A 27,340-nucleotide genomic window follows, 5' to 3' on the forward strand; every position below is an offset into this window, starting at 1 on the left:
TTTTAATCAAATAAATGCAGGCTTGGTGAGCAGAAGAACGGTAGTGTACATCACAACAGGGAGGGAAGAGTATTAACGGTAGCACTTTATTTTACAGTAAATGTACTTTCCTGGTACATATATAGCAATTATGCTGTACGTACAGGTAAAAGAGTGGTAACACAAGGTACTTACCTGACATGTATGTACATGGGAACTAATAAGAAACACTGCTGTACTTTCCAATGGTACATACATGGTAACTACTTTGTACCTATAGACAAGTGTTGGGTAATAACAGGTGCTTACTTATAGTGTCCGTATATGGTAACTAACAGACACATTACTGTACTTACTAATGGTATGTATATGTACATGGTGAATATTTTGTACTTACAAGTGTGGGTAATAACAGGCACTTATGTGTGGTAACTAGTAAGACACATTACTGTACTTACTAGTGATATATACATGGTAACTATGTTGTACTCACGGACAAGTGTGGACACAAATAACAGACACTTACTTAACTACTGTGAAACAAATGTGCTTACCAAAATGATACACTGCAGTAACTATACAGCACTTCATAGTGTTATCAAGTAGTCCTTTTAAGCAAGGCTTTTGACACGACAACTGAGTATACCAAGTACAGTAGTGTTACTGATCTGTATGTATGTCATCAAAATACCCCTATTAAGTGAATTATTGTCCTGTAAAGATTAGGCAAGTTGAACCGCAAAATTATATCATCCAGTACTCAAGAAGTATCTTGTACCATGCTTATACCTCACCCTAAGTAATGTGTAATTTACGCATTAACTAACTGGTATATTCACTAGTACGTTCATAATAAGTACATGGAAATAGGACTGTAAAATAAAGTGAACCCTTGTACATAAACATTACATAGGAATTAGCAGCTCTTACCAGGTGTAACTTACGCATTAACTAACTGGTACCACTCTTTTACCTGTATGTACAACATAATTACTATATATGTACCAGGAAAGTACACGTACTGTAAAATAAAGTGCCCGTCTGGCACCAACAACCATGCCACGCTCAAAATTGCTTAAATCACCTTTCTTGCCTATTCTGACATTCAGTTTGGAGTTCAGGGCCCTCATTTTTCAAAAGTGCGTAGAAAAGGTTCTATATTTTGTCCAACGAATGAAATTTAGAATGTGCCTAAGTACAAGAAAATCCGCATTTATCAATCGTGCGCACGCAGTTCTTACGCACATGAGTAAGCAATCATTGTTGATAAATCCCACATGTGCGTAAGTACCATGCTCGTTCACGTTCACGGTCATTAGCATTTGGAAACGCCTCCAATGAACAATATATGGTGACAACACTTCCATTTAAAAATCACGTGATTGTTTTTTTTTTCTCACCGCAATAATGGCAAAGAGAGCTCTTGTTAAGCAGATCAGCATGATCTTGGAAAACGTGCTCTCTGTGGAGCGCATTGTTTGCAAATTCTTCTAATAATGCAAGATAAAATAAAATGAAGTTTACTTAATTTTTCTTTTGCAAGTTTTTGCACACATAGACTAAGTAAATTTCAAATATGGATTTAAGTTACTCTACTTAGCTAAGATAAGTAAAATTATAAGTAATTTTAATTTGACCAGTAAAAAGTTGAGTAATTTATATTTAGCTGAAAATTCTTTTGCAATACATTTTACACAAACAATATAACACTGAATGATACCATGCTATTAATGTGTATGCTTTACTTAGAAACATCTAAACAACTAATACAATAGATATTGTGTAGACACCATATCTACATATTAGAAGATTTACTACACTTGAACACAGAGACCTCAATACTTGGTATACAACACACAATGACGGTAACATTCGATGGAACATTTTTGAGTGTGATTGTGGCATTTTGAGTAGAAAATGAACTCCAAATGTCACAAAATGGCAAGTTACTAAACATAACCACAAAAGCAGATAAAACAGTGTAAAAACAGCTGGAAAACAGCAAAAAAAACTTACCTCATTAATTATTCAAGGCCCAGTGCATGATGGGAACAAATTAATTTAATTTTACAATGTTGATATTTACGCTTTAATTTTTACAAGCTTAAATTGAGTACTACTAAATAACTTACATTTGTTTGTTTTTTTCCTGTAGTATTTACTTCAGTACTTACACCAATTACGCATAGTGTGTAAAACTAGACAATTGATAAACTGAGTGTTTTATAATTAAAGGAAACACAGGACATGTGGATTGCTTAATGCATACTGTGACACTCTTAAATGATTTTTGTGTGTAGTGTCCCTATTCTACCACTAGATTATCTGCGTAAGCACGCTCAGAGGTGTGCTTATATTTACACACATTTCTACGTATAAGTACAAGTTGGTGAATCCCACACTTTGCGTGAAACTGTTCTTACACACTCACTACGCACAAATCTGTCCGTGCGCAACATTGATAAATGAGGGCCCAGGAGATTGTCTTGACCAGGACCACAACCCTAAATGCATTGAAGCAACTGCCATGTGATTAGTTGATTAGATAATTGCATTAATGAGAAATAATAATCCTTTAGGTGAGTGTATATATATAGTCATATTGTTTTCCAATAAACTTTAATTTAATTAAGCAGGCCTTATGCTTAAGGAAAAGAAAATATTTGCCAAGGGGAAATGAAAGAAGAATAAACTTCTTTCAAGATATATTCTATTAATTGTTATAATCTTACACAATTTTGCTTTGCAAAAAGGAGAAGAAGGCCAAGAAGCAGGTTACTTAAAGGCACAGTATGTATGTTTCACCACTATAGGTCGCTTATTCAAAACAATAAAGGCGTAGCTTGATTATGCCGTGAATGAGTAATTAATATAATATAATATAATATAATATAATATAACATAACATAACATAACATAACATAATATAATATAACATAACATAACATAACATAATATAATATAACATAATATAATATAATATAATATAACATAATATAATATAATATAATATAACATAACATAACATAACATAACATAATATAATATAATATAATATAATATAATCCCTTACAGAAAAAACACATGAACTTCACATGTGCAAAAACACATGTGGTCACATGTGACCACATGCACATGTGATTTTTGCACATGTGAAATTTAACATGTGAAAACATGTGAAAAGCACATGTGATCACATGTGACAAAATGCACATGTGAAATTTAACATGTGATCACATGTGAAAAGCACATGTGTTCACATGTGATCACATGTTTTTCACATGGGAAATGTGTGCTTTTGGAACATTTACACATGTGAAACACATGTTTTCCCATGTGAAACACATGTGAAACCCATGTTTTCCCATGTGAAACCCATGTAAACATGTGTATATTCCCATGTGAAACCCATGAAATCACATGTGAAACATGTATAAAATAGCCATGTGAAACGCATACATTCCCATGTGAAAACCATGTAATCACACGTGAAATGTATATTCCCATGTGAAACCCATGTGATGGAATGTGAAACCCATAAAGTCTCATGTGAACCCCAAGTAATCACATGTGAAATGTATATTCCCATGTGATCACATGTTAAACCCTTATATTCCCATGTGAAACCCATGTAATCACATGTGAAACGCATATTCCCATGTGAAAACCATGTGATCACGTGTTAAACCCTTAAATTCCCATGTGAAACCCATGTAATCACATGTGAAATGTATATTCCCATGTGAAACCATGAGATCACATGTGAAACATGTACATTCCCATGTGCGATCCTTGGAATAACATTTGAAACCCATCAACAATCATTTCTAACAAAACAACAACAGAAGTGTGGGAACAAATGTTCTATGTTATATTTAGGTTCATGTTAGTATATGAACTGAAAACTATGTATATTGGGCAAGGCAGGCAGACCAGGTGTCTGAGACACTAACCTTTTGCCATGTTTCCTGAGCATGTGGCATGACAGCTCAAGATACAGCAGTGCTTTTGTCTCTATGATAATGTAAAGGTATAGGTGATACTGCCAGACTGATTGGATTAGCACCTATGCATTTGAATGACACAGTTATGCTGATTAGATCATGGCTGGGAAATGTAGGCAATGATCTGATTCCTGTATTTCATTTGCATGCTTTGTTTAGATTGTCCACACCTCTACTCTATGTATCCCTCCCCCTTGAATGTATATGAACTACCAAGTCACTGCCTTAGTCAGATTTTGGATGACCACAGCGACGCACAGCGTGTTTCTCAATAAAGAGTAACTTCTGCTTCAAGAGATCCCAAAGTCTCCTGGTCTATGCTTCTTAGATTTCCAACAGTTTTGGTGCCGTGACCCGGATAGAGCTTCTCACCTCAAATCCAGATTGGAACTTCAAGCACAACAAAGATCTGATCCAAAAGAAGATCCAGGCTGAATTTTCCTGTACACCCAAGGGTTGGTGAGTGATACTCTATCCAAAAGAACCATTAAGACCAGTACAAAGTTGTTATCCTCTGCACCGTCAGAGAAGAGTTAACAGACAGCTGTTAGGGTTTGGTTAACTAAGTTATCCTCTAAAAATGTTCTTTTAGAGATGAAGTTTATCCTCTGTTTAGGCAGGGAAGTTTAGCTCTGCTAATAATTAGTATCCTCTGTCAGGTAGAGAAGATTAGCATTACGTGCTAATAATTTGTGTTATCCTCTGTTTAATCAGGGAAGGTGGTGTGTTAACAGAATAGCCATCCTCTACTTTGCTAGAGAAGAAGGTTCATCCTTTGTTAATTCAGGGAAGGTTACAACTGTTAAAGTGTGCTAGCAAGTTGGTTCAACTCTGCTCGTCAGAGAAGGTTGAATACATTACGATGTGTATTAACTAGGTTAACCTCTGCTCTGTCAGGGAAGTGTTGAAGTGTATTGTTGTGCCAGAAAGACATTACACAATGTTGAGAAAGAACGCTAGACTAATTCCAACAACTGAGAAAGGTGGACTAGCTACCCCTTTATGGACAGATAGTGAGTTCAAATCATTGTTAGGAAAGCACATGGACTCAATAGTGACTGAGTCAGTCAGACTGGATTTGACAAAGAAATCTGGGATTCATCCAGAAAAAGTTTGGTCTATTGAAGAATGCAAAAAGGTACTTGGTGCTTGTATTCGGAAGAAAAATATGAAGGGCATTATCTGCTGCCACAGAGAATTTACTCTATCCATTGCACAAGAACAAATCCAACGTATTACTAAGTTAGAAGAGCAGAACAAACAGTTGCACACTCGAGTGTCTCGTCTCACTCAGAAGTTGGGTCGTAACAAAGCATTAACCAAATGTGACTCAAAAGACCAGCAGTCAGATGAAAGCTATCCTGACTTACAGTCTTTCTGTAGACTTGAGGATAATAGCAATACTGGATTGATGGATAAAGATGTAAATGCAGTTGAAGTGTGTGGAGTGAGACAAAAGGCTCAGAGTAGGGCAAAAGGGGTTGACACAGTTCCATCTGTAACCCCCATACTGCAGTTACAAGCAGTCAGTACCGCTATAGGTCCTGAAGACATAGAAAGAATTGCTGAGAATTTGCCATCAGTGCATAGAAACTTTTCTGAGTTTAGGACAGAGTTGTCCAGAAAAATGAAGCTCTATGATATGTCCCTAGCTGAAGTCACCCAGCTAATGTCACAAATCCTGAAAGAGTCAGAATTCAATGATTTTGAAAGTGCTGTAAATAATTCTGAGTTTCAGCATTCCAGCAAAGGTGAATTGAGAGAAGGAGTTCTGAGAGTGTTACAGAACCTTGTTGGACCAAAGGTAGACTGGTCAAAGATCACTAGTTGTGTACAGACGAAGGATGAAACTGTAAGTGAGTACACTGAAAGATTTTGTCAGTCAGCTGCAGCATACAGTGGAATAGCTGACACTCCAGAGAAGGTGTTAGAGGATAATGGACCACTGGTCCGCATGTGGTTTGATGGGCTCTCATCAGAATACAGAAATGCATTGCCTTTCTTAGACCTCACATGGTCCAATGGAACTCTGCAAAACAACTTTAATAGGTTAGCTGTTTGGGAAAGAGACTCTGATGTCAAGACAAGAGTAAAAATTGCATCAGCATCCTTTAAGGTCAACACAGAGAATCGACAGAAACGTAAATGTCCTAAGAGAGAAGGCACTTGTCATTACTGTGGTAAACCTGGACATTGGATGAAAGAGTGTAGGAAAAACAAAAAGACATTTAAAGAAATGAACAGCTTTACTCAGCTCCTACTCAGTCTACTTGCTACATTGAAACTGCCCCTCCCCTCTTCTCCAAACTCTTGGAGCAGCAGCTTGCTGACATGCTAACCATTTGGGCTGTGAGTGCTTAATTTCCCCAGTCATTTACAAGAAAACTGAAAGACTCGTTCTGAACAAAAGAAAGTTGACTATCACTTCCACCATTTGGGGACACAGGTTAAGTACACTCACAGCCTTAAATGTTATGCTACAGCACACTCCATTCACTTATCCATCCTCAATGGGTTATGATGTCTACTATGACTGATGTTTCAATGGAAGATGGAGATGTAGCACCTTAAATTTGGAAATTAACTACAGGGAGAGAATAGGACACACAGACCAGTGAGGAGCCCAGGGAAGAACCGAAGTGCATAAAGGCCTCGGGGGTTAACCCTGTGGTGAAGACTTCCTCATAGGTTTCCCCCTCTCTCAGTTTATCCCCACCTTACTGGTCTATAGGAGTCAAATTGATTAAGACTAGGTTAAGAAAAAGAAGAACAAAACCACTATACGATCACTAGAAGTTTATGATGATCAGAGTTAGACAGAAAAACTATACGATCATCAGAGGTCTAACGTACTAAAGTCTATGCATGAATACTGCTGGTCTGCTGTCTCTTTGTTTTCTTGTGTGCAGGTATGTGTATATGCCATGACGTCTCACAAGCAGCACCTGGTGTAAAGCATCACCTCAGATATCCATGAACAACCTTCATGATGACGGACTCATCAGAGCAACTCAGGAGTTGCACGAACGACAAATAATCATCTTGGGACAAACATGGAAATGGACTCTCCCGGGAACAGACTCCACAGCTATTCAGGCGCCATGGACTTTTAGGACTTCCACGCTTATGCTACATGGTTTTTCTGTGTCATCATGTAGTTAATACAACATGTTACCACCCTGCGTTGTATATGTGTGTCAACAGTATACTCAAGTTAAAGAACAACACTTATGTAAATGTTGGACACGACACAGAATAAGATGTATGTGCCTGTTAACTGTTACAAGTTGCATGACTGGAAGATGGAACTTTATGTTAACAAACATATGTTATAGAAGGGATTTAAGAAGGTTTAAATTTGTATTATGTGAGAGTTATTAGAACTCTCAAAGGGGGAACTGTGGGAATTACAAATTTGTTCTATGTTATATTTAGGTTCCAATGTAATAGTATATGAACTGAAAACTTTATGTAATTGTGGCAAGGCAGGCAGACCAGGTGTCTGAGACACTAACCTTTTGTCTCATGCATTTCCTGACCATGTTGGCAGGACCAAGCTCAAGATACAGCTGTGCTTTTGTCTCTATGATAATGTAAAGGTATAGGTGATACTGCCAGACTGATTGGATTAGCACCTATGCATTTGAATGACACATTTATGCTGATTAGATCATGGCTGGGAAATGTAGGCAATGATCTGATTCCTGTATTGCATTTGCATCCTTTGTTTAGATTGTCCACACCTCCTACTCTATGTATCCCTCCCCCTTGAATGTATATGAACTACCAAGTCACTGCCTTAGTTAGATTTTGGATGACCACAGCGACGCACAGCGTGTTTCTCAATAAAGAGTAACTTCTGCTTCAAGAGATCCCAAAGTCTCCTGGTCTATGCTTCTGAGATTTCCAACAATAGCATGTTCTTATGTAGGGCCTATAGCCATGTTTCCCAACATTAAAACAAACAATTCAAATTTATTTACAATTCTTTATTTATAAACAATTATTTTATTTAATTTCATTAGAAATACAAATGTGAATATGAATTTTTAAAACAAAAAAAGCAAAACCAAATATAAAAATATGAATTGTGAGTTTCTGAATGTGTGGAATGTCGTTTCAGTCCTCTGTGTCTCCTTCAGCAGGTTTCCTGTTTTGGGATAGTAAAACAATCAGATTAGGGCAGTGCAAACATCTATCCTGATAAAGTAAACTTAATAAATAAAGTAAACTATCCTGATAAAGTAAAGTTTTATTTATTTTCTTTATGGATTTCAGGATCGTATATGATATGTTATATTGGTAGTAGCCAATCATATCCTGTGCGCACCTACAGCATGCCCTCTAGAAGCCATCCAAAATGGGAGTTCTAATGACTCTAAGGATTTCTAGTGGAGGTAAAAACATAGCATATAAAGATTTGTATCTGACTCAGAGTATTCTATTTATGTCTACGTATATGCAGGGTTCGTACGGGTGCTTGAAATCCTTGAAAGTGCTTGAATTTTGATGATGTGTTTTCAAGGTTTGAAAAGTGCTTGAATTTTGGATAAAGTGCTTGAAAATCCTTGAAATTGTAACTGTATTTCTTTTACAACAAATACCTATCTGTTTATTAAATGGAGAAATAAAATGGCGCGTTTATATTTTCGCCTGGCTCCGCATTGCGAGCATAGACCGTAAAATAGTGATGTGTCGTTCATGAACGATTCGTTCATTTTGAACGAGTCTTAAATATGACTCGGGACAACGAGTCATCTCAGAGAGCGATTCGTTCATTTTGTGTTGACCGCGCATGCGCAACATCTCATAAGCATACTACGGGAAACAGAAAAGATTAGTTCATTTCTCGAGTCCGCGGGTCCGAGTCGTTCGTTCATCAAGTCACAGCTCCATATTAGGGCACGGATATGCAGTCTGTACTGGCGGAAACAGAAAAGATTAGTTCATCTCTCGAGTCCTCGGGTCCGAGTCGTTCGTTCAAGTCCCCATAGGCTGAATACAGAAACAGAAATGATTAGTTCATCTCTCGAGTCCTCGTTTATAATAATATTTATTTTAAATAATTTAAATAATAAAAACACCACATTTAACAATAAAAATATTCCTACACAAACAAGATGGAACTTTCTTTTTGTTCAGATGTTTATTGCAGACTTATTTTGATAATTTTATGATAATTCTTAAATATAGTAAAATATACAGTCTATAATCCGAATGTAATGTTGTATATTTTGCGAGACACTGGACCGGGAAGCGGTCACGTGACAAAAGAACGAGACTCGGACCCGAAGACTCGAGAGATGAACTAATCATTTCTGTTTCTGTATTCAGCCTATGGGGACTTGAACGAACGACTCGGACCCGAGGACTCGAGAAATGAACTAATCTTTTCCGTTTCCGCCGGTACAGACTGCATATCCGTGCCCTAATATGGAGCTGTGACTTGATCGGACTTGATGAACGAACGACTCGTACCCGCGGACTCGAGAAATGAACTAATCTTTTCTGTTTCCGTTACCGCATCGCATTGCTTGGGCTGTCACTGCCCAGACCACATCAGAGTCAGTCACTGACGTATCGACTGCGGAACTAACAACTCGAACAAGAGGTGCAAGAGGTGAACAGCATTCCGGGGAACAGCAGCCCTGCTGGAAAAACCAGCATAGACCAGCATACCAGCACCAGCATCCCATTCCAGCAAGACCAGCATAAGTTGTGTTTTGGTGCTGGTTTGCTGGTGACCACCAGCATGGGATGCTTGTGCTGGTATGCTGGTCACTATTATTTATTTATTTTTTTTCCCCACAGGATTTGTTGGTCCCAAACCTATAAACTGTAGTGTACTCTAATGGGGTCAATATATATATATATATATATATATATATATATATATATATATATATATATAAATTTTTTTTAAAGAAATTCACATTTTTATTCAGCAAGGATGCATTAAATTGACCAAAAGTGAGAGGAAATATTTCTGTTTCAAAAAAATGTTGTTCTTTTTTAACTTCTATTAAACAAAGAATCCTGAGAAAAAAAGAAAAAAAAAAACTGAAGCAGCACAACTGTTTTCAACATTGATAATAATTAGAAATGTTTCTTGAGCATCAAATCAGCATAATAGAATTATTTCTGAAGGATCATGTGACACTGAAGACTGGAGTAATGATGCTGAAAATTCAGCTTTGATCACAGGAATAAATTACACTTTACTATATATTCACATAATAAAAAGTATTTTAAATTGTAATATTTCAATGTTACTGTTTTTACTGTATGTTGATCCAATGAACGCAGCCTTTGTGAACAGAAGATACTTTAAAAACATTAAAAATCTTATCGACCCCACACTTTTGAACATTAGTGTATGTTTAAGAGGCTTTACTTACTAGTCATTTGGTCCGACAGGAACTTTTTTATCCGCTCCAACTCTGCTATGGTGCAGGGCATCAACAGGGAAGGATCTAGGAACATAAACAATTTGTCACAGAGCCAACAATATTATTATTCAATGCCAGGTTCATTAAAAGAAAAGAAGCTACAGCAGGAAAAGAAGAATACACATAAACTGAATTTATGTTTTTTTGTTTACTTATTCATTAAATATTGCTCATACAGTGTCACTTACATTTGGATGTCAAAGCCTTCTTAAAACAAATTAAATAAATAAAAACTGTAAATTTGAGAAAATAAAAGAAGAAAATAACAGATGCATGGTATAGGTAAAAAATATTGTGGAAAAAATGGATATGGAGTTAATTGGTGAGTTTCACCTGTGTTTCCTTCCTGTCAGCAGGTTCCTTCAGAAATGCTGAAATCTTCTGAGCTTTCCCTCTGTTGTAGAGGGGTTATTTTGTCGCTGCTGAAATCACAGAACAATGTTTATCAATATTTGTTTACCATGAGAGATCAAAACGCTTTTGAAAACTTGTGCTCCCTGCAAGTTACGTCACCGATTAACAGTAGGCTACATTTACGTTTATAAATTAGCCAGCTTCTAATCACCCATAGACAGCAAAACCTTTACAAAACTATCAAAACCTCTACACATAAACCTCTACACATCATCTACACATAAAGATGTGATTAAAAGCCTAAACTATTATAAACAAATCGATCGTTAGAGTTAGCCTACCTCTTCTGAAAACGGGATGCTAACGGAGATGATAACGGAGTTTTTCGAAGACACTAAACTGTTTCTGTAAAGTAAATATTCAACATAAGTGTGTCAATTACATGTTAGAGAAGTGTCAAGAACAGTTGTGTGTGTTATTCGTGTGATTTTAGCGACTAAACTCACCTGAAAGAAGTGAAAACAACAGCGAGAGGCTGCTGTTTTTGCTGCTTGTCAGTTGTTGTTTCTCCGTTTCCATGGCAACTCTGCGCCGCTCCAGTGTTTGAAAGCGGTTCGGCGCGCACACGCATTAAAACACGTCACAGTCATGCAGCACTTACATAAATAAACATCTAGAATTAAAACATTACATAAAAAAAATCTCATTAATATTAAATCATGAATTTAAAACTCATTTTGTAGTTTTATGACCCTATAGGAGCAAAATGCCACCCCAGCATAGTGGGACAATTGTGGCACTTTTATAACTTAATAAGTGTGTAACTTTTATAACTTAATTATTTATTTATTTTTTTTACAAACATTCAACCACGTTATTTTATTTGAAAGCGTGCCCATAGGCAGTTTTTTTATACCAAGTTTTTGATATAGATATTAAGTCAGTCTTAATATTTTTTATTCAGACTTTCAGATTTTTTAACTGTAAAAATAATATAAAATAAATACACACTTATCAAAAAAGATGTCCTGTAAGCGCTTAGTAGAAACTGGACCGATTATCGGCTTGCCACTGGTGTACCAACGGTGGCCCAGCAGCGGCAAACCGCTGGTGATGTGCCACCCAAAAAACGCTGTCAGATTGACGGCATTTTCAGATTGGTCGGCTTGCCGATGGTGTGCCGACGGTGGTCCGACCGTTTCAAGCCGCTGACTTTGTGCCGCCCAAAAAACGCTGGCGGACCGGCAGGTCATTGTTAGCTGGGTAATGAGCTAAAATAAAACAAGAAAATGCTGGTAGACCAGCATCACCAGCAGGACCATGCTGGTAGACCAGCATCACCAACAAGACCATGCTGGTTGACCAGCATCACCAGCAAGACCATGCTGGTAGACCAGCATCACCAGCGAGACCATGCTGGTTGACCAGCATCACCAGCGAGACCATGGTTGACCAGCATCACCAGGAGACCATGATGGTTGACCAGCATCACCAGCGAGACCATGATGGTTGACCAGCATCACCAGCGAAGACCATGATGGTAGACCAGCATCCCCAGCAAGACCATGCTGGTTGACCAGCATCACCAGCGGTAGACCAGCATCACCAGCGAGACCATGATGGTTGACCAGCATCACCAGCGAGACCATGATGGTTGACCAGCATCACCAGCGAGACCATGATGGTTGACCAGCATCACCAGCGAGACCATGATGGTTGACCAGCATCACCAGCAAGACCATGATGGTAGACCAGCATCCCCAGCAAGACCATGCTGGTTGACCAGCATCACCAGCGAGACCATGATGGTTGACCAGCATCACCAGCGAGACCATAATGGTTGACCAGCATCACCAGCGAGACCATGATGGTTGACCAGCATCACCAGCGAGACCATGATGGTTGACCAGCATCACCAGCAAGACCATGATGGTAGACCAGCATCCCCAGCAAGACCATGCTGGTTGACCAGCATCACCAGCAAGACCATGATGGTAGACCAGCATCCCCAGCAAGACCATGATGGTAGACCAGCATCACCAGCAAGACCATGCTGGTTGACCAGCATCACCAGCAAGACCATGATGGTAGACCAGCATAGTCTTGCTGGTCCACCAGCTAAACCAGCACCAAACCAGCATGGACCAGCATGGACCAGCACATACCAGCATAGACCAGCATGGGAATTATATATTATATCATGTATATATGTATATATTGTTTTATATATATATATATATATATATATATATATATATATATATATATATATATATATATACATTTTCATCTAACTCAATATTAGTCCCATTGAATGACTGTTGTTTTTGATGTAATTGTAATTATAATTGTATTTTGTATACATTATGTATAACTTAGAAGAATCTGCATCTAGTCAGTTTCTTACTTTGGTCAATAGCTCATTCTGTCAAAATAAAAAATTAAAAAAGCCTTCCAAATGTGTGGTGTATTCCCTTCATATAGAATCATTATGCATTCATATCATTAGTCAATTTTGTGAGAATATTGTGTGTCAGTACTTACCACTTAGTTATCACTTTAGTATCTGGTACTACAGACTGCATAGCTCAGCTTATGGGGATGTTATGAGATGAACAAAACATCAACATTGTGTAAGCTGTTGTGTTGGGATATTTGGCTATTACAGTTTTTTATCTCAGTCGCTTTGGTGCATTTCTCATATCACTATTTACATTTGCACAACAGTTAATGCAGTTCTCAAAACAATTAGTAAAAACAGCAAAACCTAGTTGATAACCTGCAAAAGCGTGTCACTTGCTCAAAATGGATAGCTCATTCCTCAAAAGCAAGTACTCATGTCAATGAAAGTGTCAGTGTCATCAAGATGAAAAGTCCTGACATCATTGTTTTAATAACAAGATAGTCAAATGGCTTCGTCATGTTTTCATTATGACAGTCTACTCTGTAAATGTTTTCCAATGCAAAAAAAAGTAAGATCTTGTTGACACTACCTGAAAATGCTCAAGACAGCACTATATACTATTTGCACATCCATTCGAAAAATACAGTAAAGTTACACATTACTGTATTTAATGAGGTAACTGAGTACAAGACACTGAATATGTGTTTCATATTTTTACTGTATATGCTCTTTGCAATTCTAATTTGTTCACACTGCGGGCTAAAAATGCACCCTTATTTACAACAAGCATAAACTCCCTTTGGGTAGAGCTGTGCACAACTGTAAACAGTATTGCAGTATATTGGAATTGAACATACAACATACATAGTACTGTAATCATTCATGCTCCTCCAGACGTTCCTCTCTGGCCTCATAATTTCATCTACATCACAACTAGTTCAACATTTTTATATGTAATGACTCAGGCAATGAAATGAGGACTATTAGTTTTACATGGAATAACTATTCAGCATTCACAAGTATAGTTAATTTTGACTGACATGACATAAGCAACTGATAATGTTATAAAACAGCAGAGTTGTATGAAAGCAATTGATGCATGTCCAAAAGCATTTGCAATTTGTTGGAAGGAATGAGAAACTGCTACTGTGATGTGCACAAATGACTAAATGTTGTGGTGGTTGAACTAACTGTTGTGCAAATGTAAAGAGTGATGTGAGAAATGCACAAAAGCAACTGAGAAAAACTGTAACATAGATATCAATTTTAAACAAGATTAAAAGATCCAGTAAAATTGTCTGAACTTTCTGAAGCTGAAAATGTACAGTATTTGTGATGTGCTAACACAATTCACATATTAAAACATTACAACATGTGAAAATATATTCCACATGTGCTCCACATTATAACCTATAGGCTAGTAACATGTTTTCCATATGTGCCACTTGCTCCATTATGTTCAAACTTTGTTCACATGTGGTGACATGTTTTTCACATGTGGTGGTTCACATGTGGTGGTTCACATGTGGTGACATGTTGTCACATGTGGTGACATGTTGTTCACATGTGGTGACATGTTGTCACATGTGGTGAAATGTTGTTCACATGTGGTGACGTTGCTCACATGTGATCATATAAGTTCACATGTGATCACATGTGGAAAACATGTGATCACATGTGAAGTTCATGTGTTTTTTCTGTAAGGGATATAATATAACATAATATAATATAACATAATATAATATAACATAATATAATATAACATAATATAACATAATATAATATAACATAATATAACATAATATAATATAACATAATATAACATAATATAATATAACATAATATAACATAACATAATATAACATAACATAATATAATATAACATAACATAACATAACATAACATAACATAATATAACATAACATAACAACATAATATAACATAACATAACATAACATAACATAACATAACATAATATAACATAACATAACATAACAAAACATAATATAACATAACATAACATAACATAATATAACATAACATAACATAATATAACATAACATAACATAACATAACATAATATAATATAATATAATATGCAGTGTTTGGAGGCAAATTTGACACTCCCTTGGGACTGCCTCACTCATGGGTGGTCTCAGGATGCTTCACTGTTGGCATGACACAGGACTCATCATGGTAGCATTCACCTTTTATTTCCCTGGACTAATCATTTTCCAGATGTCTCAAACAGTCGGATGGGGGCTTCATCAGAAAAAATAACTTCTTTCAGTCTTCTGCTGTCCAATCCTTGCTGTACTTGCAGAATTCTAGTCTGTCCTTGATGTTTTTCTTGGAGAAAAGTGGCTTCTCTGCTGCCCTTCTTCACCAAGCCACTGTCCAAAAGTCTTGACCTCACTGTGCCTATAGATGCACACCTGCTGCCAATATTGAGCTCTGCACATGGTTCAGGATTGACTCTTCATTGACTTCTTCATTGCAGTTTAATTTCTCAACTTGAAGTTCTTGATTATCCAGTAAATGGTTCTTTCAGATGGCCTCACATGCAAAGAAATTGCTGCAAAGCGATGACGGGTACATGTTTTTCTTTAGAGGTAACCACTGAAGACGCAAAAACACAATAGAACTTGTTTGCACTTTCCGACGTGCTGATGTGATTAGTGAAATTATTCTAGATGATCACTTTTTACCTCAAACAGGTCCTTTTTTTTTTTTTTTTGCCAATGAAGCATTTACTGTATGTACTGTAAACACTGTATGTAAAATGCATCTGATCAACACAACAACTGAAGCAACAAACTTTTAACAAGCAGTTAATCTAATGAGGGTTTCTGAGACTAGAACCTATGGCGGGCCGGAAGGTCCAAAAATATGGCTACCGACTTGTCGCGGGAATTCACTATACAATTGCCAGTAGCCACTGAGTTTACCACTGATAGGCCGGCGGTGCATCTGTATACACACTCTCCTCACGCAGCGAACGACTCACTTTCCTCACGCAGCTGACCACTGACTCTCCTCAGCCGGCGACTCACTTTCCTCACGCAGCCGGCGAATCACTTTCCTCACGCAGCCGGCGACTCACTTTCCTCACGCAGCTGACCACTGACTCTCCTCAGCCGGCGAATCACTTTCCTCACGCAGCCGGCGACTCACTTTCCTCACGCAGCGGACGAATCACTTTCCTCACGCAGCCGGCGAGTCACTTTCCGCAGCCGGCGACTCACTTTCCTCACGCAGCATTAACTCTCCTCACGTTTCTTTTCAAATACTGTGATGGTGCAATAACTAACTACATCTAGTAAAATTTATCATTTTTGTGTTGTAAATGTAATTTATTCTGAAGCAATATTCCCATCAGTGTTCTGTAAACTGTTACTGTTAAGATGTAAACTGTTAATCATCAGATTTGTATATGCCCCCTTAAAGGGATAGGTCAATCAAAAATAAAAATTCTGTCATCACTGTTGAACTAAAAATATATTTTGAATGTCAGTAAACAAACAGCTGACTGTAGCTAGTGACTTTCATAGTAGGAAAAAAAAAATATGGAAGTCACTGGCTACCATCAACTGGTTACTGACATCCTTCAAAATATCATCCTTTTTCTTTCTTCTGTTGAACTAAACTCATATAGGTTTGGAGAGTGTAAGTCAATGATGACAGAATTATCATTATCATTATTATCATCAATTATCACAGGTTTAACGATCCCTTGAAATTGATTGTCATGGCATTTTTTTTTTTTTTACCTTTATAAAAAGGTACTTTTCCCCTAACCTTGGCTATCAATCTCATGTTAATTAGAATAACTCACTGTAGGGCTTTTACCGTTATTTTTTCCACGGCAGAGGAAACAGAATCTGCATCAGAAGTGGCATTTAGATGCATGTATAAAATTGAATATGAATGTGCAAAACAAGCATGAAAAACGTGTAACAACTTTACAATAAAGATCTATAAAGCTTTTGTGGATTTTACAAATTATCTTTAATATATTCTGAAAAAGTGACATTTCCCTTTTTGCAAAGTTCAGATGTTGATAAAATATATAACTTTAACTAAAGATAAATTTTTGATTTGCAGCTGTCATGCTTAAACACTGGTTCTGCAGATTTTTGACATTTCAAAATTGCATTGTTTTTGTAACCATCACATTAGTTTATGGTATACGTTACTTTCATGTTTTTTTTTTTGTTTGTTTTTTTTTTTTTTAATCAGCTTACAACAGATTCCTTATTTGATAACACCATTCAAAAGAGCATTCACTACAAATAACATTTTAAACAAGGCACCAACAGCTATACTGCTTGGGCCCCTAAACAGTGACTGTTTCACTGAGTCTAATGTGATGGTTACAAAAACAATGCAATTTTGAAATTGCATTGAAAACAGTCTTTTTCATGCTTGTTTTGCACATTCATATTCAATTTTATACATGCATCTAAATGCCACTTCTGATGCAGATTCTGTTTCCTCTGCCGTGGAAAAAATAATAAAAGCCCTAGAGTGAGTTATTCTAATTAACATGAGATTGATAGCCAAGGTTAGGGGAAAATTACCTTTTTATAAAGGTAAAAAAAAAATAAAAAAAAATGCCATGACAATCAATTTCAAGGGACAGTTAAACCTAAATGATAATTCTGTCATCATTGACTTACACTCTAGTTTGTTCCAAACCTATATGAGTTTAGTTCAACAGAAGAAAGAAAAAGGATGATATTTTGAAGGATGTCAGTAACCAGTTGATGGTAGCCAGTGACTTCCATATTTTTTTTTTCCTACTATGAAAGTCACTAGCTACAGTCAGCTGTTTGTTTACTGACATTCAAAATATATTTTTAGTTCAACAGTGATGACAGAATTTTTATTTTTGATTGACCTATCCCTTTAAGGGGGCATATACAAATCTGATGATTAACAGTTTACATCTTAACAGTAACAGTTTACAGAACACTGATGGGAATATTGCTTCAGAATAAATTACATTTACAACACAAAAATGATAAATTTTACTAGATGTAGTTAGTTATTGCACCATCACAGTATTTGAAAAGAAACGTGAGGAGAGTTAATGCTGCGTGAGGAAAGTGAGTCGCCGGCTGCGGAAAGTGACTCGCCGGCTGCGTGAGGAAAGTGATTCGTCCGCTGCGTGAGGAAAGTGAGTCGCCGGCTGCGTGAGGAAAGTGATTCGCCGGCTGAGGAGAGTCAGTGGTCAGCTGCGTGAGGAAAGTGAGTCGCCGGCTGCGTGAGGAAAGTGATTCGCCGGCTGCGTGAGGAAAGTGAGTCGCCGGCTGAGGAGAGTCAGTGGTCAGCTGCGTGAGGAAAGTGAGTCGTTCGCTGCGTGAGGAGAGTGTGTATACAGATGCACCGCCGGCCTATCAGTGGTAAACTCAGTGGCTACTGGCAATTGTATAGTGAATTCCCGCGACAAGTCGGTAGCCATATTTTTGGACCTTCCGGCCCGCCATAAGAACCCACTGCAGAGAACCACCAAACCTTTACCCTATCATTCAAGTGGGGGGCGGGACCATAATAAATTGCCGTTTTTGAAAGGTAATGCACCCCCTTGTGGTTGAGAGACAACAGAAGAGAAAACACTAAGAATCTCATTCTGAGCAGGATGTCTCAAAATTAGGATTGTCCCCATCTATGTTTTCATGAGAATTATGACGCCCGCCTGCTAGAACTGCTGCTCACTGGAAAATAAAAAAAAAAATAAAAAAAAAAATCATGACCCTTAAAAGATCAACAGAGCAGCTGCCAATTTACCAAAGGTTGCACTAACTGTTTTTTGCTGGTCATTTACAGGAAATCTGCACTCAATTTGCCTGACAACAACAAAAGTGTTCTTTACAGTTTCCACAGTCATGATAGACATCTAAATGTGGTTTCAAGCCTGCTGATCATGAAATGATCACCATTTGCTGGAGTAACAATGACAAGCTTACAGGAGGAGTCACTAAACAAAGTATAGTCCACAAATCTGAACTATTATTTTTTAATTCTGAATGTTTATGTTAAATGAGTTCAGTTCCTTGGAGAAATCAAAGTCTCCATGTAAAAAAATTATTTTTAATTAAATTTAATTTATTTATTTATATTAAATTTAATTATTTTAACATAGCTATTCCTATACTCTTAAATTCTACATGGGTGAACTTGAGTTAAGTCTGTGATTACTTGTGTGATTTCCAGTAAAACAAAATGCAAACAAAAAAAGCAAACAAAGAGAAATAGCAGTTTGGACTCTGAGGGTCACGGAGGCGGGTATAAATCTGAGCTGCTGCAGGTTCACAGACGCTCACAGGAAGAGACACACAGACAGACAGGATGGACGTGAAGCTGCTGTGGCTGACTGTTGTTCTTCTCTCCTCACCCCTCCTCACACTGTGTGACCCGCTGTGAGTATTAAACACACCGTCTGCTCATAGAGTTTCTAATAGATCTGTTTTTGATCTGATTTGATCTCCTCAGGTTTGTTCTGTCTGCTCCTAATTTGCTGAGAGTGGGTTCCTCAGAGAACGTGTTTGTGGAGGCTCAGGATTACTCTGGAGGAGCTTTTGATGTAAAGATCATGGTAACGAAGTTTCCAAAAAAAGACAAGATGATACTGTCCAAAACAGTGACACTGACGGCAGACAACAATTACCAGATCCTTACAGATATAAAGGTGAGAGCTCCATAGACAGTTATATCTCATTCTCATTATTCTGTTATCAGCTATCATTCAGATTGACTGATTATCTGTTATTCAGATCCCTGATGATCAGAACTTCTTCTCTGATGATCCTCTGGAGAAGCAGTATGTGAATCTTCAAGCTCAATTTCCATCCAAAAATATGGAGAAAGTGGTCATGGTCTCATTCCAGTCTGGATATATATTTGTACAGACAGACAAGCCCATCTACACGCCTGCTAGCACAGGTAAGATTCAGTGAAAACATGGAAATATATAACACACAATGTGAATTTTAAACAACATGTTATCAGCATGACATAATCCTGTTTATTATTAAACTGCTATCAGTGCTGCATGTATCAGGGTTTGAATCTGAGGGAAAACATCAGAACTCATGTAGCAGTTTTCACTTTGATTTCTTTTGCAGTTCGTTACAGGATTTTCTCTCTGACGCCCAACATGAAACCACACAGTCAGACTGGAGTAATGGTGGAAATCATGGTACACATTTATAATAGAGCACACTATTACATGTGGTTTACGGGGACTCTCCTTAGACGTCATGGTTTTTATACTATACAAACTGTATATTCTCTCCTCCACTAACACTACACTCTTAAAACAGATGTGTTAAAAACAACACAACCTATGTTATATTTTAACACACCTGTGTGTCTAGTTAAGGACAACACATTTTGTGTTACTTTTAACTCAACCAGTATGTTATTTTTTCTTAAAGGTGCTAAAGAGGATGTTTTGTTTTATACATTTTTGCAATATTACTTCACTCTCAGAAATAAAGGTACAGTGAGGGTACAATTAAGTACTTTAAGGTACAAATTTCACAAATGTGCCAGCAAAGGAACAAACATGTATCCAGCTGAGTACCAAAAAGTACTTTTCCAAAGAAAAGGGGTACACAATGAAATATGCATGGTGAAAGGTACATATATGTACCCTTTGAAAAGGTACATTGTCATATAAAGTAATAGTTAAGGTACAACATTCACAAATGTACCATTAAAGGTCCTATCGTGTTCCCATGGGGTACTTAGAAGTACCTTTTGGGTACACATCCTGTAGGGTACAAAAAAGTACCTTATTCAAGTCAAAGGGTACACTTCCTGTGGGGTACTAAGAAGTACTTTTCAAGTTACAGGGTACACAATCCTCTGGGGTAGCAGCTACTTATGCGTGCCTTTTCTAAGACTGATAGAGCCTTTGTCATAATTTGTAAATGTGGTATGCCTTGGACAGATTGACACAATAAATGTGTTATCTCCTGGGCGGGCAGTTTGTGTTTATGAAAATAAAAACAATACATATATTTCATATGGTAGCACATAAAAAGCTCTATAAATAATGAATAATCATTTATAAAAATAAATATACATTATATATATTTCAATTTATTACAATGTTAACGGCTGTTTTTTGTCGGCCAATCACGTCACGCCTCTCGTCTTTTCAAACTGCGGCGGATCGCGCTCTTTTCACTCCGGCCTGGTTTGAGGGGAATCGCGATGCTTTGGACCGTTCCGTAAGTTACGGTAGATAATACTTGTTAAAATGCGTAGTGCTGAAAAAAACGATCATAGAAATAGTTAGCTAACAAATATGTTGTTAATTAACGTTAGTTGGAGAGTGGCGACGTACGTCGAGCAGTGTAGCGTTAGTGAAGTGTTAGCCAGGCAGAGCGCACGACAAGCTGCCCAGCACACCAGATCATTATAAACAACTAAAAGAGTGCATTATAAGTGAAGGATTTAACGTGGAGCGTTTGCTTTGCTGCATCAGGTACGTTCAAAGTGCTCCTGTGATGTGTTTTGCGGTTGACCGAGTGAAATGTTGTCTGTTCTCATCGCATTACTTTCTACGGTATGAATTTTCTTCAAGGACGTTGTCAAGAATTTGATTCGATGTTGACGGAGATGAAGGTTTGACCGATTTCACGTCAAGCACAGGAGCCCTACCACAAATGCTGGAGAGTGCCGTCAAATCCAGGTAACGTATTTTGTTTTTTGTATAGTAAATGTATTTTTAATGTGAGGATATTTTAGATGACTTTTTTAGGCAATATAATTTGCAATCTATGTTCTGTCTGTCAATCTATCTTATGCCTTGGTTGTTGTCAGCTGGCCTCTAAATTTCTCATGATATAACTTATTAACATGCAGCTTACAACATCATCTGACTGTTTGATAGATATTAGAAATTAATGTATTTTGTTGAGATCAATACTTTGTTCTTAAATTTTTTGTTCTTTGATTTAATCAGCAGTGAAGATGAACATCTAAGGGGACTCCCACAATGGCTTGCTGCTCAGATATGCTGTGTGTGTAGGTCTCATTGCATTTCAGTCTTTACTTATTTTCTTCTTTTACATAAAGTTATAAAAAAAATAATTCTACTCACCCTCATACTGTTACAAACCTGTCTGAGTTTCTTCTGTTGAACACACAAGAAGACGTTCTGAAGAATGTTGGTAACAGGACACTTGATGCTATCCATTGACTTATAGTATTTTTATATATTTTTTTCCCAACTATGTAAGTCACAGGCTACCGTCAACTGTCTGGTTACCAGCATTCTTTAAAAATATCTTTTATGTTCAGCAGAAGAAAGAAACTCATGCAGGTTTGGAACATGAGGGGGAGTAACAATAACATTTTAATTTTTTGGTGTAATATCCCTTTAAGATATTTTAATAGACAATGCAAAAGTTGATATATTTGCTGATACTGATATATTTTGAAAATGTTTCCTCTTTTGGATAAATAACAGATGGAAAGACTGAGGAGTTGAAAGCTGATTCTACCCTGGAAAGGAGTAATTTTCTCTTTTAGAGGGGATGGAAGACCAAGCAGATACTATGTAAGTGTGAAGTCTTTACTTACACGCACATCTCTTGTTTAATTTATCATAACAAATATTCATTAATATGACTTGACGTGAAGGAGGACAGATGCAGGTAATTGCACATGTTGATCTCTGACTGTTTAGGTTTCTTTAGTGCAAATCTATGGAGCTGCTGTAAATACATAATAATGGTAATGGTACACATTCAAGTCTTAATGAAAAAAAAAAACCTCTTCACCCTTACTAACTTATTTAACCTTAAAAACACATGCATTGAGTGTAAAATGTGGACAGTTTAGTCTTAAAAAAATAAATAAAATAAACTTCATGGTTGCCATCCTCTGTGGCTGGCTTGTCAGTATTGTAATATTGTGGTTATCACAACAACCCTAGGCCCATAGGCTGCTCTTAATTAGGGCTGCACGATTAATTGCATGCGATTGTCACGCGCATTTCGTCAGTAAAACCGGTTCCCTGATTACCGCTAAATCGCCATCACGAAATGCGCGTGACAATCGCATGCGATTAATCGTGCAGCCCTACTCTTAATCCTACACTTAAACATTTGTTGCATCTCTAATCTGTTTTCATTAATTTTCAGATTAAAAAGTGCTACACAATGATGGTTGTTCTTGCATATCTTCTGCCACCGTTGCCTGGAAGTCGATGCAATGTTAAATCTGAAATCTTCATTTCTTTCAATTTAATTTTGTACCGGTAAGTTTTACATGGACCGTTATTTTTGTAATGATGTCTTGATGCATTATAAACTCCTAAAATGTATTTATTTTTTCCCTTAACTCTTAGCGTGGAGCCACTATTGCATCCCTCTGCAGCAGTTTTGAGACCGCATCAAAGACCAGACCACAGCCGATCTACATTGGAAGTTTGAAGAGCACAACATGACAGTACATCATTACGAGGATTGACAGAGTAACCATTCCTGTGGATGAGGGCCTGATGTGCTGTGGACAATATATTCTAGGTGTGAAACTTGTCCTGTCCACCACAGATTAGTTTGGTCTTTTCTTTCTAAGACTGGAGCATCTAATATTGAAACACCACATTCTCTTCTTTTTAAAACTGACATCGTTTCGCTAGAAAACAACCTCTTCTTCAGCTGTGATTGCGTACAGCCCGTTTAAACACTTCAAAGACTTTTAAAACTGCATTGATTTGGACTTAAAAACAATGGTAACCAATGAACTCCATTGTTAGAAGAAAAATCCAGAAATGTTTTCCTCAAAAAACAAAATTTCTCTCCCACTGAGGAAAGAAAGACATGGATATCTTGGATGGCATTGGGTGAGTAAATTATTAGGAAATTTTCTTTTTGGGGTGAACTAATCCTTTAAGCATACAATGAACACTCACAGTAGCTTTTAGTCAATATAAAGCGTTATGTTATCTTATGTTATGTTCTTACACTGCAGTAAGTAATGCATTCATAAAGTGATTCTCTATTAAAGTTGTTTAAATGTGAAAAACTTTGTTTATTAAAGTTTATTGCAAACGAAGATTGTGGTGTGCGGTCGTTATTCTCTTTCCAGTATTTTAATTTGTACAGTTTAACTTCTTTTAAATCATTGATTGTGGGAAAACAAAATATTGCTTTCTTTTGCTCTCATTCTTTTCTATTTATCAAGGACATTTTTGCCACTTTATAGGTACAATGGCATCGTCGCTGGGGTGGTACCCCTAACGAGAACAAATTGGTACCATCTAATGGGGTACATTTTTGTACCAGTGGATTAAGGTACAAATGTATTGCTAAGGTACCAAATTGTCTCTCAAAAGGTACAATATAAAAGGGTACCATTGCTGTACCTCGGGGGTACCACCCCAGCGATGAGCCATTTGTACCCTCAAAGGTACATATTTGTACCTAAAAGGCACAAACTGTAGGGGTACTTCTTTGTACCCATTAATATGGTACAAGTTTGTTCCCCTTGGGGGTACTGCCCCAGCGACGAGCATTTGTACCTTTTTTTGGTCTTTTCTGTACCTTTATTTCTGAGAGTGTTGAAACTGTCTTTACTAACTGATAAAAGACTATTTATTAGGTGCACTGAAAGTAATAATATTAATATACATCATCTGTGCACGAGGTAGGGCCTTAAAAACATCAGCCAATCGTTTACGCGATCATCGCGTAAACGATTGGCCCTCTGGCTTGTCAATCACTACCGTGACGTTCCTTGTGAGAGACGAGCGCGGCTGCGCGCTCCAGTAACTTTCCACACTCCACAGGCGCTGCATGCAATGTTTTTGTCAGGAGTAACAACTGCAGATTATGAGTTACCTGCGGTGAGTCCGACATAATGAATCCACTAACACAACACAGCGAATGCCGGTGGTAAACACTCGTGTTCCAATACGAGTGTTTACGAGTTTTGGGAGGCGTTCCTTCGAAGGAGGGGGTTGTTCTTACGCATGCACTCATTTCAAAAACTCAGTAGCAGTCTTTGGTTTCTCAGTCGATGAAAAGATCCTCTTTAGCACCTTTAATACAGGCATAAAATATTTAACACACTAATTTGTGAGAGAGAGAGAGAGAGAGAGAGAGAGAAACAACACTGTGTCCAACACAACATGTGTTAACTATCATCCAATCACATTGCTGCTACGTCACTCCGCAAGCCGTTAAGCAAAATGTGTTGTCCTTAACTAGACACACGGGTGTGTTAAGATATAACACAGGTTGTGTTGTTTTTAACACCCGTGTGTTAAGTCATCCACCAATGAAGAAAGAGGCACAAACTTGCTTAACGGCTTGCGGAGTGACGTAGCAGCAATGTGACTGGATGATAGTTAACACATGTTGTGTTGGACACAGTGTTGTTTCTCTCTCTCTCTCTCTCTCTCTCTCTCTCTGCACATGATCAACTTATATTGACACAAAAATGTGTTATTAATTAACACATTCTTTTTGAGAGTGTACCCCTAAACCTACCCATCACAGGAAACTCTGCATTTTTTAATTAAAAAAAAAAAAAACACTGTTTAGTATGTTTTAAGCCATTTATTACATTGTAATATCCATGTCATTATACACATTTGTGTCCTCATAAACCATGTATACAAGAACACACATGTACGACTGTTGATCTCACAGTGTTAATGCTGATTTCTGTGTTTCTTAAGAATCCACAAGGCATCATACTTTCATCAGAGAAGATATATCCAGTGAAAGGGATGAAGTCTGGATACTACGCCATTCCTGAGGTTTCCAGGTGTGTGAAACACTGTGACGACTGAACCTGCTCAACCTGAGTGAACTGGATTTAATGATTCATGATGTCATCCTCAGGATAATAACTATCTACACACAACACAGCTAATACTCATAGATCTGTGTTATAATATTGATTTAATGTTTGTATGATGCTTCTTTATAATTTGTTCAAATGTTTTTGTTTCAGTCCTGGGATGTGGAAGGTGGTCACTCGGTACACAAACACTCCTCAGAAGACGTTTACCGCAGACTTTGAGGTCAAAGAATATGGTGAGATGTGTGTCAACAAACTGTATGTTGTGTAAATATGATAAACTAAAATAATTTATTTATTTATTTGTGTGTCTTTTGTCTGGTTTGGTTTATAGTGCCTTCAACATTGGAAGTGAAATTAAAACCCAGTAGGTCGTTCTTCTATGTGGATGATCGGAGTCTGACTGTCGACATTGAAGCCAAGTAAGACAACATATGTTCTGCTTCACTGAATTGGAAATTAATGTGTGAACACACTGATTTAAAACAGATTTGTATGTAAACTACAAAATAATGTACAGTGAGCAACCAAAACTTTTCATGAGAGTTTGAGATAATATAATAGTAACATTCAAAGTAACAAAGACATTTATCTAGTCTCAAAAGGTCCATTTTTTGAATTGTTGTTATTATCTATTTTACTGGTAGTTTGAATATTGTTTCAGTTCTGTCAGTCCCTTCTCAATAGATTTGCTCTACAAAATATGTGGTTACACTTCAAATCATTAATAAATTATGCTTAACATTTAAATGGTTTTGTAGGAGCCATTTATAGTATTGTAACATTTTTGTTGTCCACTGAGTGGCGCTGTGACATATTATAATTAGAGCACCTGGGTAACAAGAAGTGTGTGCATTGGTAATGAAGTATGAGAGGCCTTTTGAGACATATTTCAAACTTTACTCTTACACTTACTATCAAAGCTGACACACTATCAAACAAAGGAAGTGACATCTTTGTTCCTTGGACGCTTCCGGTTTAGTTGTTGAGCGCATTCAAAACATCGGCAGAAGGCACTTGATGCACAGTTGGATTGCAATAATTTATTTCTGCTATTAAAAATGTCAAATATCAAAAGAGGTCCATGTTGCTCACTGGTTAGATGCTCCCCCAGGCCAGGAACTTGTGCTGCGTTCACGTCACCTCGTATTTACCAGAATCTTGAGATGACAACACGTGACGTTATATTCTGAGCGTCCTTTTGGTCCTTGGACTGGGAATTATGCATTTCCATGACACCACTATCAACACCTAAATGAATCTACAGCAGTCAGGTGGTACAGCGGCCACGTGGTACATGTGGGAGCTCTCAGAAAATTCCC

General features: G+C 37.3%; 1 protein-coding gene, 2 long non-coding RNA genes and 1 pseudogene across 3 annotated transcripts in view; 2 read left to right on the top strand and 2 right to left on the bottom strand.

Moving 5' to 3' along the window:
• The window catches only part of LOC125271359 (complement C3-like), a 731,185-nt gene that overhangs the window by 322,334 nt on the left and 381,511 nt on the right, over window positions 1–27,340 (bottom strand). The gene's annotated exons all lie outside the window — the stretch shown is intronic.
• On the bottom strand, window positions 7,958–11,752 carry LOC125271389. Its single transcript, XR_007185581.1, has 5 exons — window positions 11,293–11,752; window positions 11,128–11,191; window positions 10,766–10,854; window positions 10,382–10,456; window positions 7,958–8,133 (listed from the first exon to the last, which is right to left on the bottom strand). It is a non-coding gene; the product is annotated as an uncharacterized LOC125271389 (long non-coding RNA).
• LOC125271350 overlaps window positions 19,456–27,340 on the top strand; it is a 43,083-nt pseudogene continuing 35,198 nt past the window's right edge.
• LOC125271391 lies at window positions 20,403–24,266 on the top strand. The gene is made up of 6 exons (XR_007185583.1): window positions 20,403–21,687; window positions 21,787–21,894; window positions 22,168–22,229; window positions 22,675–22,764; window positions 23,351–23,466; window positions 23,557–24,266. It is a non-coding gene; the product is annotated as an uncharacterized LOC125271391 (long non-coding RNA).

This window comes from Megalobrama amblycephala, linkage group LG7, assembly GCF_018812025.1.
Source record: "Megalobrama amblycephala isolate DHTTF-2021 linkage group LG7, ASM1881202v1, whole genome shotgun sequence".
NCBI lineage: Eukaryota > Metazoa > Chordata > Actinopteri > Cypriniformes > Xenocyprididae > Megalobrama > Megalobrama amblycephala.